Source organism: Strix uralensis, chromosome 15, assembly GCF_047716275.1.
Source record: "Strix uralensis isolate ZFMK-TIS-50842 chromosome 15, bStrUra1, whole genome shotgun sequence".
In the NCBI taxonomy this organism is placed as follows: Eukaryota; Metazoa; Chordata; class Aves; order Strigiformes; family Strigidae; genus Strix; species Strix uralensis.
Window position 1 is genome coordinate 386,718 of NC_133986.1, and position 14,759 is coordinate 401,476.

General features: G+C 42.4%; 1 long non-coding RNA gene across 2 annotated transcripts; it reads right to left on the reverse strand.

The window, feature by feature from the left end:
- Positions 1-763: 763 nt before the first annotated feature.
- On the reverse strand, positions 764-14,418 carry LOC141950330 (uncharacterized). Of its 2 annotated transcripts, none has more exons than XR_012630996.1 (3): positions 14,359-14,418; positions 7,679-7,823; positions 764-944 (listed from the first exon to the last, which is right to left on the reverse strand). It is a non-coding gene; the product is annotated as an uncharacterized LOC141950330 (long non-coding RNA). The 2 variants fall into 2 exon arrangements; XR_012630995.1 differs by lacking the exon at positions 14,359-14,418 and adding an exon at positions 9,624-9,702.
- Between the last annotated feature and the right edge of the window lie 341 nt (positions 14,419-14,759).

Consider the following 14,759-nt stretch of genomic DNA (forward strand, 5'->3'; position numbering starts at 1 on the left):
TCAGCTAATTTACCTTCTGCAATCATAAAGCTAGACCAACAACCCATTTTATCTTCTGGCACGTAGCTTGTAAAACTGACTCAGACTAGTAGCACAGAAATTAATACTAATATATAAAATATTGAAAAGGGTTTTATGAGAAGGTGGCTTCTTGTTTTGACTTTTTTCCATGAGATTCTTAAAAGTCTCAAACCCTGAAATTAAGGAACCTTGGTGGTGCCTTATTTCCCAGCAGTTTCTTTAAAAGATGAGTTGTTCAGAAAGCATGGAAAGTATTAGAGTCATTGCTTTGATGTCTTTAATAGAAATTTGGGACAGATTTGAAAGAAATGAGGAAAGTGCTGTTATTTCCTTTTGGAATAGCAGTCTGACATGACTGGTGCTGTTATACAACAGAGTGACCAAACGGCAGTGCACACGCTAACCCAGCAGTGGGCCGAGGAACTTGTCCTCCTAATCAAGTTTATAGCTGGATGCTAATGGGCTCAGCAAACAAACACTTGTGTTTATTATAACAGAATGAACAGAATGTACCACAGAGAATATGACTCACTTTTCCATAGGACGCCTGTCTATTCTCTGGGTTTGAATAATGAAATATTGCACCTCTTGCTTGCAGTTTGTTTTACAAAGATTTAATGAGTTCATCCCAACGAGCTGTAGTCCTGCCACATAAAAACTGATTCATTCGCCTTGTGAAAATAAGCGTGCCTTTTGACAGGACACTCTGCACTGGGCCCTAGTAAATCAGCCAGAGAGGCTAGACTTACTCACAGGTGGTTTTAGTCTTGAGTGCTTTTTGAAAATGAAAATATGCAGTCAGCTTCAGCAGCATGTCGGCTGTTTTCGCTTGGGTGACAGGCTGTCCTGCTGCATCCACAGTAGCCCTCCTCCTCCTCTGTACAGAGTTTGTCTTTTAAACTGGGGTTTAAAGCCATTACTTTCTGTAAGAAAGGAGTTTGTTTTAAAGCAGAGTTTGGGAAAGGGACATTTAAGAAATGATTACATTTTTATTTCAAAACATGCAAACCCCCCAAAAAGCTGCCTATTAACTCACAGGAAATTCTGATTAAAGTAGGTGTCCTTATAAGACCCTCCTACAAGAAATTCAAATGAAGGGAAGGGGAGGGGAAGAGATTTTTAAGTAAACAAGTGAGAAGAGCCAGGGAAAACAAGAGCAATGAGCAGAGTCTCAGGTGGCTGACTTGGCACAGTGGGGCGTGAAGGAAGGAAGAGGCTGTGGGACAACGAACCGCTGGCATTTACAGTAGTCGAGGAGTCTCCAGAGTTTGTGACATTAACCACAAGTTGCTTAACCATACTGTATGCTCCTTTTCTTTCGCATCCAGCCCCAGTCATGTGGGTAAATCCCCCTTGGAATCAAGAGGGTGGACGCAGGTGCATGTGGGTGGTGCTGTGGACGGTGCTGTTTGGGAGAGGAGGAGGACCGGCAGAGGGGGTGTTTCACTGCCCCTACAAATTACAGGAGTCATGATGAGAAAAGAGAACTCTTGACTCAAGTCTCGTCCCTGGATGGGAGAGGGCTGGTGAGTGACATTAGGGACTGAGGGACTGCCCTGTGCTGTAGACAGGGCCAGTTGTAGCTAGAAAGGTTTTTATTTTTTTTGTTCCTGAATTCCCTGAAGGCCTTCAAGTGCCAGAAGAGAACGATGAGATGGAAGAAATAGCGTGTTTGCCACTTCCCAGTGATGGATGCAGGAGAGCAGGGGATGCACTAGCAAAGAGGCAGATGTAAGCTGGCGCTTCAGAGATCAGCTTGTTGCTGTGGCTTTCTACCAAGCATCAACAGTTACTATGAAAGACATGCTTGATTCATGTTTGTGGTGGAGATTAACCTTGGCTAAGACTCTGCAAGTTAGAAAACTATTTCAAGTTAAGAAATGAAATATTCCCCAGGTTAAAGATTGCTCAGGTTATATCTCATCCCTATGGGAATTTTTAGCAAGGATCTGCAAATGCATTGTCTGAAAATTTTAAGTACCCTTTTGCAGCCTGAAACACTAGCTGCAATAATAGAGAAACTAACTGAATGACAGAAAAGAAAACCCTAAAATAGTTACCATTAACACCGGGAAGGCTGGGGGTGTGTTATCCTGTGGTTTTCTGTGCTTAGTAGCGATGTGTCATCATAAAGAGCGTACATTTAACGGCTGAACAATGCCATGCATGGTGTCACCTTCCCAAGGGCTAACTGTGCAACAGCTTCTCCAAACTGCTGAATTTCCACTGCTGAAGCAGTTCGTTAAAAAAAATCCTTATACAGCTGGGAATTATAAAACTGCAAGAGCCTGTGATGCCAAGGACCTTCATTTGGAGGCACACCTACGTTTCTAGTGCTTTGGAAGCTGGTCTTTTCCAAAAATCTTTCTATAGACGCTAAAGCAAGGATGAATCTGGCCACAGTCCATTCATCATGAATGATTATATCTTAAAGGGACATTCTCTCTCTTTAAAAATTTTAATTCTTCACACATTTCTGGTTAAAAAAACCCCACAGAAGAACCAACCCTTGCGCCTATGTCAGTGTCCTAGCTGTATAAATTTAAACATTCCATTGTAAGCTAAGATTATCTTGCCTCTTGCCCACTGAGACATGTGGGTTTGGCTTTATAAGACTCCATAACTGGCCTGCTGGAACTCTGTCCAACAAGTTTTCATCTAAATTGATTAGGACTTGGAACGTATTTTCTTGGACAAATTGTGTTCTAATGAATAGAACACTCCCTCACAGCTGTCCTGCCAGAAAGCCAAGATTTTTTCTGTCTAGAAATCATCCCAAAGTGACCCTTAGATAAAGTTCAGAATCCATTCTCATTTTTTAATTAGGAAAAGATTTGCCTAATTCCATTCCATACATTTCAGTGCTAGGCAGCTGACACATGATTCCCCCTAAACATTTTATTTGAAAGAATTTGTTTGTGATGTCAGATCTGCCACAGACAATACATTTCTAAACACCCTGTTTACATTAAATGCAAAGCATAAAGACAGCTTCAGCAGAAGTCTCTCATCCTGATACCTGCAGATGGCATACAGAGCAAACTCAAACTTGGCTCTGTTCTCCACAAAACAAATTCAGACATCAGTGAAGACAAATAGGGGACACTTATCTAAAGCCTCACCCAGGCACCAAGGATTTCCATGATGCCCCTCCCCAGGGACATGGCTCCCCAACAGATGCCTCCTCCCACCCAGTAGGTAGGTTCATGACCTCACCTTCACTTCAAGTCCAAAAGTGGATTGGCTGTGAAATCTTGTCATTGATTAATGCTGGCCAAATGAAGAGGGCATTTCCTCTCAATAAGTGGCCCTGGCCATTCTGAGGTAAGAGCCTTCCCCAGTCAGGATGAACACACCTTTTCTTTTTATCATTTTGCTCCATAGTTTTTCTCCCACATATCCCAGCTTGAAACCTCAATAAATGTTTGTGTTATGATTAGCCCATCTGGAATTTTTATTCTATGACCATTCCCATGGCACACAAGGAGGATTTCATTCAATCCAGAATACCCAGTGGACATCCATGATTACATCATTTTGCTTATCTTTTAGCAAGAGTATTTCTAGGAACCAGGAGTACAATTTGGGACAAGATCAGATCCCTTCTAGTCTTGCAAAAGATGGTTCTGACCCATGCACCTATGTGGCAATAACACGCCTTCAGCACAGTTTCAGGATCTTGCTGACACATGGCACTCAGAAATTAAAGATGTTTGTTTACAGAAATTCAAAGGAACAGGTCTTTCAAGGAACATGACTTCCCAACTCTTTAAACGTCAGCTATGTTTTTAACAAGACAGGAAACTGAGACAAAGTCACTTATGCTCAATCTTGAATGGAATTTGACGCTTTCAACTACTGACTATACTTATAGAAGAAAAGTAAATCACGACAAATTGCTCTGCTACAAAAGTAATTAGCGTTGTGGTATTCCTTGCGGAAAACAGGTCATAAGAAGACAGTAAGAATGGGAAGCTTCCTCTGCTCTCAGACTCTGCTTGCTCATACTTGCAAGACACACTGAGCTGCTGAAATTTACCTGGAATCCCAGAGAGAAAGATGATAGCTGCTAGAGTTATTCTCCAATGGCTTTATTGAAAACTGGTCCAGTCAAATCAACATGTTTAGTCAATCTGCATGATTAGATAAAAAAGGTCTTACTGAAGCGTATGCTGCTTTGGCAGACTGATTCAGATGGAAAAATATCACGTACCTCGGCCAGAGGCCATGTCATCTTAGCTCGTGGACTAAGAAAACTGGTTACATTGGCAGCCATTCCTTTGAGCCTGTTTTTTTTTTCCTGTGTGTTCTTAAACCAGCTTATTGGAACCTAAATATAATGATAGGGAATGAAGAGGAACAAGATTTGCTAACACTTTATTGCACTGTATTCTGCAGCCTGCTATTGTCTGGAAATGTGGTTATAATGGGCCGATTATACAACATTAAACCCTCCTGAAAGCATACAGAGTAACTGTGATATAATCATTCTTGGAGCAGTTATCTTTAAACACAAGCATGGGTTCAGCACCCAGTGGAGAGCAGCAAGCGAAGCTATGGGCCCAAGGCAGAACAATGACCAACTGCCAAGAAACATCCTCGTTAGTCTTTGTTAGAGTTTGTATTTTTAAAGTCATTGTGCAGTTTAATTAAGTTGGTAACATGCAGATGAGAAAGTGGAAAAAAATGTGAAGACATAGGGAGATGAAATGCTAAAGCACTGAAAGATGTCACCTCCTCTGTGAAGTGCTTACATTGTGAAATAAAAGGAGAAGAAAGAACGAGTCATTTCAGGATATGTCTGGAATGAGAGATAAGAGTCCTGATTACAATCTTCTAGTAGTCTTCCACAAAACCTCTTTATTTGCATTCTACATCACGTGGGCTGATTCTGAACACAAATCAACAGGGCACTGAACAAGACAAGAAGATTCACTGCAGTCTAAGAAATGGGATTTCAGGACATGGTGGGACTTTCAAGACCCTGAGAACTTGATCCACATGTTCCTTGAAGACACTAACAACATTTACTCACAAGAGCGGAAGGTTTGATCAAGTCTAAGTCATGAATGAGTAATTCAAGAGATCAAGGATGTATATGGGATAAGAAAGCAGAAGAGAGAGCAAGCAGAACTCGTCAACCCTTGTCCCTGTGTGCTACCAAGTTGATCACAGGCTTTAAGTAGTTTTCGGTTGTATTCCAGCTTGTTATACACACTCAGCCCCAATCCCTGTTTATCTGTTTTGCAGTGCCGGACGTGTGAGCAGTTCTGTGAAATTATATAAAGCTTTAAAGCAGAGGCAGCCAAAAATGTTTAGAGAGAGACAGGCAAACTATTTCTTTAGTTGAAGAGGAGACTTCAGGCCAGATCCCAGCTATTGCATCCAGGTTAAGTTCCCCTTGCACCATTTCCAGAAAAAGAGGACTTCAAGCTGTCTTTGGGAGCAGCTAGGAATTTCCTTTTCCCTGGGGGGACCCACAGGTGGCATCAGGCCAGATGAAGCCAGATTCGTGCTGTCTGCTCCTCACTGAGAAAGTGGGTGCTCCCCAGCTATCTGGTGACAGGAGGGGACAGCCAGCATTCAACATTGTGCTGCCCTGGGGAGAAGCCCAGCAGGCTGAAGTTGCAAAAATGACATGAGCATTTCCTGCCTTCACCTCAGGTAACAGCTACTTTGGTGGGTCTCGAATTGCAGATATCAAAACCAGAGAGTAATTGAGCTACTCTGAGGGGGCCTGCCAGGATTTTTGCCCCTCACCTGTGCAGAAAGCAGAGGACTTTGCCCTAGCTTGCGCTCTTTTGCACGTGTGGCTGCCGTTGTCTTGCTGCATGACTCAAAGGCTGGCATGGAAGCAGTCCCCCTTGTGCATGGGCAGACAGGTAGGAGACTCTGACAGCAAGACTAGACATTACATTACCTTTAACTCTTACATACCCAGTAATTAATCAGCACCCATTTCACAGAAGTCACGTGGATTGTCAACATCCCGGAGCAGCCCTGGCTCAGCAATGTACTTGCATGCTGAATTTCCACTGTGCTTAAATTACAGTTTTGCCTAGGGACTCAGTCTCCAAAAAACCAAAAAAACAAAAAGTGCTGAACACCAAATATAAGCCCTTGGTAGTTAGTGTTCTGCAAGATCCATCCTTGCTGAAGGACTGCAGGTTTGTACTGTCGGCCGTTAAATGGGGGGATGGAAGAGTTACAGGAAAGGCACACTTGAACTCTCTGTAGCCAGTATATAGCATTGTAGGGAATGAGCCAAAATGTCAATGCTAAGGAAGCAAAACAGAGAACCAAAGAGATGGGAGTAGAGTAGAAAGCTCAGAATTATGGACAAATTAGTGAACCATCAGTACTGGAAACGGGAACAAGCTGTCAGAACTTCATCTCTTACAAGGGACAAAGAAAAAAAATAATAATTTCTGATGCTTTTGATGGAAACAGAGTTATGCAAGACTGATATTGTTCACACTGATTTAATTAAGACTCTGTCAGCACTGTCAAGCTTAATTGGCCTGGTATTTAGCATTTATAGAAGCCAGTTATAAAAACGTGCTCTGCACTAAAAATCAGCATTCTATAAATGGTCCCAGCCCTAGAAGGGTCGCCTTTTTGGCACAGCAGGCTCTTGAGAGCATCCCACTTATGTGCTAAGATATCTCTAGCTGAAAAGATTACAAGCTCATGCCGCATTCCTTGCCCACATAGTCCTCTCCTCTCAGTCTGGGGTGTCCAAGGAATGTAGAGTCAAGCTTCCTGGCAGCATCCCATCACGGAAATTATTTCACAGAGAATTAATCCCCGATTCTGACACTTCTTGTCATGTTAGATTCAGATCTCAGCATTTGCTGAGCTGTAATGAGCATGGAAAAGCAAAGACTAGACAATGGAGTTGCACCACTTGTGAACATTTTGGTTTCTGGGCTGGTTAGTGACAGCAGCAGTTCTCTATGTAGAGAAATAAGCTCATCTGGATGTCAGTAACAGCCCATGGGTAGAGTATGCCACAATCCTTGGCTACTGTCATGTACAGCCCTATTCACTGGGGCCATAGCACCTCTAGCACTAACTACTGCAGCTGCGGGACATGCCTTTCTTCTTGCCTTAGTAGGCAGCAAATACACACCAGCCTGGAGTCACCAGTGAAATCAGGTAGGTCTCTAGCGGGCTGCCTCAGAGAGTATTATAGATAAGATTCAAATACAGGCAGAAAAATCAACATCAGTGAGAACAAACAACCAACAGTCCCAGAAAATCCCATGTTCTGTAATTATTATTGCTTCATCAGTGACAGGAAAAGAGCAGTGTTTTAAAATAGAAGTTCACTTAATTGAATTTCCCTTAAGGCACAGAAAATAAGCTTCCATAAAGTGCTATCAATTGTTCAACAATAACATGCTCTCCTGACTGAAAACTGGGTTAGGAATTTGTATTGTATTTTCACAAAACATAATTCCTAGCCCAGTTTCCTCCTCCTCCTTGAGATAACCAGGCAGATTCCACCTCAGTGATTACTGAGTTAGACTATGTGGGTTGGTCAATGTGTAACCAATGTCCAGCTTCTCCACATACCTACTTAATGGAGGCTGGTGGATCCATTACAGGACTTCAGACGCACGAAGGCATTAAAGGAGTTGGGTTGTTTAAATACCTTTGTAGATATGCATCCTGATCCTCTGTGCTGGGGCTCAAGGTTCAAAATTCTCTGTCAGCTCAGGCAAGGTCAGCTGTGCACAGGACTCACATCCTCGTCCCTCCTGGGTTGCAAGGCACACGGAAATATAAATCTCAGCTTACTAAAAAAAGGGAAAGAAGGGAACACTTAAAAACTACAGTACAATGAGGACCCATACCTCTTTCTGATAATACAGAAAGTGTTAAGAACCAACAGTCATGTATTTATGTGTGAAATATTATCTTTCTGAAATCTTTTCATAAATGTGGCTCACACCGCAGGGATGGCCACACTTTCCAAGTTTGTGCAGTGGGAAGAATATTTCCTAGGGAATAAGGTCAAAATATTAGTATTCAACTGAATCAGTATGGGCCAAATTAATGAAGTTACTACTCCATCATAGACTTCCATATGTGAAATCTGAGAAAGTGGTTGTATCAACAGCACATCAATCCATGGCACTGGTCAGAGAAACAAAAAAAACTAACCTTCAGTTTCAAAGTTTCATTCAGCTTTGGCACAGAAAGGTTGATTTTTGTTTAAACAATGCTTCTGAACAGATAACGTTAATTAAATGTCTGCATTCAGATCTTATTACACAGTGCAATAAGTTTGCTTTCTATACAAACACTGTGTGGCTGGTATGGAACAGAAAGCTGGGTGGGCAGACACTAATGAGTAATAGTTGAATCCAATGGACCTTTTTAAAACTAAAAGCAAGGAGAAAGGAATGTTTGCCATCTCCAGACTCTGTGTGCATCTGCCTCCAAGCTTCTTCTCGTTCTCCAGGGATTTGCAAAATTCTGTGTTTAAGTATGAATTTTCTTTCTACTCTAATGCCACTTAAAACTCCTTTTTCAAGCCCAAGAATGACATAGCCAGTGGATGCAAATTATATTCAGTAAAAACAAAATCTGGCAGCAGTGCTGGGTAAATCAAATGCCAAGTTAGCCCTGATGTGAAGGAAAGCAGCTAAATCATCCATCCAGATGGGAAACATTGACAGTCTCTTAACTGTAGCGGTTCTAGTTGCAAATAGAGGGGTGTGCAATTTGGCTTTGTTAAGCAGACATCACAGAACTATTTATTCTGCCTGCAAGTCGAACAGGAAGTTTATTAAACTTCCATATTGCTGGACATATCACCTGGCTGCTGTGTTTCGTATCAGAGTGCAAAATTGGATGGTCCATTTCTGTACTGACGTAATGTACTGCCATGCGGAGGATTTCTCTTTGAGCCTAAGACCTATTTCTCTGACCCCAGGAGCACATTGGATGTTGTGCATCCAATTCCTGACAGGAATGCTTCATTTTGCTCTTGAGCAACCACTTCTGAGCAAGCCAGGAGCAGCATCCAGCTCTTCTTGGCTGGAAGAATTGGGATGTCCCAAAATGGGGCTTTTTAACAGATGAGTGAAAAAGCAGAGAGCCCAAAGGACCATCCCTCTCCAAAGAAAATCATACAAATCAACGAGGAAAAATTCCTCTTTGTAAGTTAGACTTTCTACGATGGTAAAACAGCTGCATGCTGTTGGGCTTAGCTCTACTCCAGCATACCCCTGAATATCTGTTTGACTGTCCCAACAAGGCCCCAGGGGACAGAGCGAGGCTCCTGGGTCTGTCTTTGGCAGATGCTGAACCAAGTCGACGTTAAACATGCCCTAGCTTTCTTGTGGGGGACTGTCTTGGTAAGTCAACTCCTTCCTACAGCAGACCTTCCTGCCAGCCCAGCACACCATCGCTCTCCCTCCCTGTGGGCTGGACACTTCCCTGCCGTCAGGCTTGGCTGGGCTGTGACTTCCTTGTGGGTTGCAGCCAGCATGGCTGCTGGGGACACATGCACTCCTGCCACTAACGCACTCTCTCTGGCAGGCTGCAAAGCTGCAAATATGGTGCTGCTTCCCATGCAGGAGAGCTCTTACCTCCCCCAGGATGGGGAGCCTGGCCCAGGATGTTAGTGGGGTGCAGGACCATGGTTGGGAGCCCAGCGTTATATCCACCTGGAGGCTCCAAAGGGAAGAAAACGGGGGTGATGACCAAGCTTTTCAGACTTCACTTGCTGAACCAACAAGTTGTTCTGCAAATGCATCAGAGAGAACAAGGGAGTCGTGAGTAATTTTGGTGGTTTCTCTTCTCTGTGCAGTAAGCTGCTGAGCATGACCATCCCCTACTTACCAGTATAAGATATGGGACAGAAGTTGTTTTTCCCCACTTTATTTGCCCTCCAGAAATAATTAACAGTTCAATATCAATCCCAAATAATTTCTCTTCACCCTGATGAAAGTTTTCTCTTAACAGCAAATAGTGTTACTTTCAGACTTCTCCTAACACCCTGCAATGCGCACATAAAATTTTCTGGAATTTAGCCAGTGAACATCCTTTCAAAGTGGGTAGTTCAAAAGATCGCTTGTTTTCAGCTAAAACAGTACAAAATACACTAGGTGCTTTGTCCAAAAAATCCCTCCCTGAATTACAGCAGGCTAACTAGATTCATAAACTGTTCACAGATAATCAGACGGATTTAAAATATGAAACCTTTTCTCCTCTGTTTGTGCTATTTTTTTCAAAATCAGATAACAAATACAACATCAATGTGATTTATCACTTTACAAATGTATAAAGGCCCTTTCCTGACACTTCACTCTTCATAGCAGCCTGCAGAAAGTAATTTAAGATGCATGCATTTTTTTGAAATATCAATAGAGGCACACTCATCCAAAGCATACCAATCTTTTTGGCCTGTTCTGAACAGAGGAACTTTAACTGCTATAAACGTTTCAAGCAGGCTAGATATCTCTTGAGATGGAGAGTTACATCTTTTCACTTCTAGCTTAATACAGTAGGAGTAGGCAAACCCCAGCATATGTATAGGCATGTGAACCCAATTGCCGTATCTCAGCACCGCTCTGTGGCCTAATGCTATTGTAATTATTCATTCGGTTTCCGCACTTTGCCTGCTTGCTTGGCTTTGCATGTTACTGAACCTCAGTGTCACCTCCATGAACAAAGCACCACAAAACATGGGTTGGCAGGGATCACTGAATGTTACTCAGCCCATCCTCCTGCTGGAAGCAGGTCTATCACCAATGCCAGAGCAGACCACAGGTTCAGGTGCTGTCCCACTCACCAGGAAGTTGTTGAAACTTATAAAAACCTATAAAAACCATAGCAATATTCAAACTACAACTCTGCCTGAACTGGTGACCACTCCAGGCATGACTTGAGCGTTTACAGTGGTCAGGAATTGCCTCCTGTGAAGAATACAGTGGGGAGTGAAGGTCTTCAGCTACACAGAAGTTAGTATTGCTTTACCAACCAAGCCTAACAACATTAAGAATTTTAAAAAAACTGTTAAAATGATCCAAGATTCCAAGCTGTGAGGTGGAGAGAAAAGCTAACTATATACTATAATTACATGTTCTTTGGACTTATCTATCTGTACGTGAGAGCTGGGGTTGAAAACACTTAGTACAAAGCAGAGAGAAACTTAAAGCACGCTCACTTATTTCAACCAGCTTCCATCATTCCTGTTCAAAGTAAATGCAGAACAGATACAAAGTTTTAGTGCAAGAGGAATTCTCTTTTTTTCTACAATGTTTTTTAAATTGCTATCCTGTCTGTTCCCTTTCCAGAGAATTAACATTCATCTGTATGTACCCTATGCTTAAAGGACAGGGACTAGTAGGGTAAGACTGCATAGGACACTGCTCCTGATGTGTTTACCCAGCCGTTGTGATTCCCCATTGAAGAGCAAGCAGAACTGATATCCATTACATTAACACTTCTCAGCATGTTCCTCATGCAGCTGCAAGAGGCCAACCAAAGAGGATGCTCCCCAAGTAGCCTCCTGGGCAGGCCAGGTGCTAAGGAACAGGCTTTGACTTCATAACACTCTCATTTTGCTCTGAAGTTTTTGCCATTAGTCATAAAGCTCTATGCATTCCAGTCACTTGCATGGTGAAAAGGTTTTTACAGTAAAAATTCAGATATTTTCTGCAAGTTCATCAATGTTCAGTAAGCTGTTTTTCTCATTGCTAGGAACATGTCTGCTTGAGCTGGAAAACTTCCTGGCAAGCCTTTTAACAGAGGAGTCGGTACTTGTCAGACCATGCAGAAAGCTCAAGAGCTCCCTTCTCAGCAAGCCTTACACCTTCCTCACGACTCCTGTGGCTTTGCCCATGCCTGCCACCACATGCCCCAGAACCATACGTTAGTTTAAAAAGGCAAAAGAATTTTTTTTCCGAGTTTGAACTTTGGCTTTGTTTTGAAACCTTCCCCTTTTTTCCTGACTAATGCAGCTCATGAAGGAACACCTCCCTCAGGCCAAAAGCATGGAAGATGCTTGTGATGATCTGCCAAAATTTTAACAAGGGCGTCCTCAGCACCTCGAAGCTGCACATCAGTGGAATGTGGCCCATATTAATAATACTTTAACTTCTCTCAACACGCTCAGAGACAGCCTTGATGCCAACCCACAGGGTCCTGAGGGCAGAATGACAGCATCCACACAGGCTATTAACCTGAAAGACAAACGTTCGCATTTTTTGCTAATCCCCTCAAGTACTTAGTATTTCGGAATCTCTTTCCTCATAGTCACACTCACAAGACCGTGGAATTACTTATTGTAGTCTGAAAGAGGCTAGTCATGTGCTGGCATTAATTGTGAGAACTGTCACTTGTTTATTACCATAGCGCTATGGGTATATAGCAAATGTTATCAGATTTACAGATGAAGGGCTTTGTTCAGGGAATTGCTCAGATACATGCAAAACCTCACTAAGACAGAACATTTTGGGGATGTAGGTGCGAATCATTCACCATGTACCCAGTGAGCATTTCTCTGCACATCCAGGAGTTAGCACGGTAGGTGTGGACCCTGCCCCTCCACCCTATCCCTGTCCCGGGGCAAGCCAAGGAGCAGAGTACTGCTGCGGCACTTCACCCAGTGTTACAAAGGTATCAGGCGCTTTCAAAATACTGTACTTACACTCAAGCTGCAGGAGTGCAGACTGACCATTGCAGAAAGTGGGCCACATTTTACAGTCTTTTCTACGGTAGAAGCCACTATAGCAACAAGAGATATCAAGAAATCTTGATTTGGACGTATACCTTTGAACTGCTTAATCGGAAAGAATATTATGGGCAACAGTGATTTAAAACAATCATGTAACCAAACCAATTTTATACTGGTCTTATTGGAAAATGTTGCAACAAGACACTTTGTGCATTGTTTACATTTCCAAAATGATGAAACCAGAGGACAGATGAAACTAAAACTGCTTGCTTCATGTAGTTTCTACACCTCAGCAAATCAAAGTAAAAACAAAATTCTAAAACTTCCCCACATCATCATCTCCCCTCTCACAAAGGGGAAAAGAAGGATTCCTAAGTGCTGTTAAAAGACTTTTAGCCATTACTTCCTCATCTCAAGTTTGTTAAGAGAACACTGCAATGACCTCCTTGTGCCTGGAGAAGAAGGCTGACATTGGAAGGTGAAGAAAATACCAGCAATACTGAGAGAAAGAACAGCAAGAAAGTAAGTTTAGTATTACGGACTTGTTGCCAAGTGGACAACTTGACATGACACAGACTTTACTCTTGGGCTAGGTGTGCTGTACAGGAAAGAGCTGGGATCCCCCTCAGCTGCTCCACTTCTCTTGGTCTGGTTAATCTCTACCAGAAGCACACTTGCCAACCCTCTCCCTTTTTCGACCATCATAAGTATTAAGGTTAAAGATCAAAATCTGAAAACAAAACATGTCAAAAGACTTGTCTTCTCTGAAAGTGAGAAGAAAGCATATAACTATTCAGACTGCATGCTTTTCAGTATGGGCATGCTGGATTATCAGAGTTTACATGATAGCTTTCATCAGGGGATCACACAACACAGTGCAAACAAGCCACGTTGTTAACCCTGTAAGGCAGGGATAAATAAAGATTTTCTGTATTTCACTGAGAATAAGACTGAAGAACTGAGAAGTTGAGGGATTTGTAGAGGGTCACACAGAAGCAGCAGAGCTGTGAAGGGTGCCTCCAACCAAAATAACATGGACGCATAGGAAAAAGTCCAAACTCCACTTCACAGTTTGTCTAATTCTCATGGGATCACAGGCCCTAAGATTTCACCAGGTCAAGTAAGCTACGGTCTGCTCAAGGATATACATTCCTTTTTTATCATGTAATCACTATGTGACCCTGACAGAAAGTTCAGGGGTTTCTTTTCTCTAATACAGGCTCTTGCAGCCTTTTTAAGGAGAGGAAAATAAGGAAACGAGACCCAGGTGAGCATACAACAACAAAACAATTACTCCAGCCTCACTTCATTTCACTTGCAAATAATATCAGTACTTTCCTGTTTAGGTATATACTTTTTATATATACTGTATAGGTACATACTTTAGATATAATTTTCTGTTCTGGAATAATAACAACCTATGTCCTGAGCACAGCACAAGCAAGAAACTCACATTAGGAGATGTCTTGCTACAGTCATGCGTGGAGAAGTAGCTACTCCAGCATAGACTGGGAGTATCCCATCTAGGAAAAGGAAAGCAGAGCTTAGAGTTGAAGACGCCACGGGGCAGACACCCAGTCACAGAAGAACTTTTAGTCACCATCACTGTGCACCCCCATGAACAGCAGCAGGATTACACCTACCTTTCTAGGCCATAATAAAGGAGTGGGAGAAATGCAAGAGCAGGTCTTGTTGGTTCTAGGAATATAGCAAGATAAAAACCATGGCTGTGTAGCAATGCAGAACAAAAATAAGCTCGGCATCCCACAAAGTCATCCAACATGTCTATTAACACTCCTAGTAAGTGACAGCTTCTACCTTTTGCAGCCACTGGCATCAGTAAATGTTGTGAATTTAGTGATTCAACATCTCAGTGAAGCGTAAACAAATTATAATCTCTGCAAGGAGCGAATGGTCATGAAATCTGAACTCAACAGAGATACTTTCCATAACTCAGAACTTGACATGGTGTGATTACAGATCTAGCAGAGAACTTCCATCAAGCTTTGGAGAAGCTTATGGGAACTGCAGTCCTCTCATTTAC